The following is a 1,088-nucleotide window of genomic DNA, read 5'->3' as shown; positions in this document are numbered from 1 at the left end:
GAGGGTATTGTAGCTGTGTGCACACACCAAAAAAGGGATGTGAAAAACACTGGGCCAGTCTAGAGGAGAAAAAAGGCTGAAAGAAACAGGGGTAGGAAGGTATTCTTAGATATAACAGGGAGTCCAGGATGATATGATTAATATGTTCCTATAATTTGGGGTCTTTTAAAAATTGCTTTATTTTCTACCTCCCACGACTTGTTTAGACACAGACATAAAGAAAACTCTTTCATGCAGGCAGTTTGGCCCGAGTGCCTGATAGTTGCATGCCAGTGATATCATACTGCCTGAAGGCCACTCAGACACAAAGGCTGGTTATTTTTTCAATGTTATGAAGCTGAAGGGCCTCAGATGGAGTGGAAGGAACACAGGCTTCTGAATCCAAGGTCTTGTGCAGAGTTTACTACAGTGCCACTCCATAACTTTGAGACTGTGTGAACTTGGAAAGTTATTTAATCTCTCTGAAGCTCAGTTTTCTCATCTGTAAAATGGGAATACAATTTCCCTGATAGAAATTTTATTGACAGAATTAAACTTTTTTGATATGTAACATGCCTGAGACATAAGTAGGCACATGTCTAATTCCTTGGATTCAACTTGCCTTAAAATACACAAAGCACTTGCCCCTGCTTAATCAGAAAAACATTTGCAAGTGAAAAAAATAAAATGAATGGAATCATTCAGAACTTGCTCTTTAAGATGACCAAAATGAGCAATTTCAGGGCTGGTGGGTATAGCTCAGTGGTAGAGCATGTGCTTGGTGTGCATAAGGTCCTGGGTTCAATCCCCAGTGCTTCTGTTAAGAGGGTAAAAGAAAAAAGAATGAACAATTTCATGTTTATAAAATGTGGTATACCTAATAACCTCCCTTTTACAAATTTTATCTAGTTTATTTCTTAAAACAAAGAGTGAAAAGCGTAATTTTCCGCATTTCACAGTTGAGGAAATTGAGGTTTAGGGACACAAGTGACCTGAACCTCATTCTGTCTGACCCCAAAGCCTCTACTCTTAACCAGCTCCCCAGGTTGTCCAGATGTATTATTTGGAGCCTCTCTATCAACTATTTTCATGTATTTATTTATTTTTCT

The 1,088-nt window shown here is 38.5% G+C and overlaps 1 non-coding gene across 1 annotated transcript; it reads left to right on the top strand.

The window, feature by feature from the left end:
• The first annotated feature begins 726 nt into the window (after positions 1–726).
• On the top strand, positions 727–799 carry TRNAT-GGU (transfer RNA threonine (anticodon GGU)). Its single transcript has one exon. It is a non-coding gene; the product is annotated as a tRNA-Thr (tRNA).
• Positions 800–1,088: the final 289 nt, after the last annotated feature.

Source organism: Camelus bactrianus, chromosome 2 (genome assembly GCF_048773025.1).
Source record: "Camelus bactrianus isolate YW-2024 breed Bactrian camel chromosome 2, ASM4877302v1, whole genome shotgun sequence".
Classification (NCBI taxonomy): Eukaryota; Metazoa; Chordata; class Mammalia; order Artiodactyla; family Camelidae; genus Camelus; species Camelus bactrianus.
This window is presented reverse-complemented; position numbering and strand designations above follow the sequence as displayed.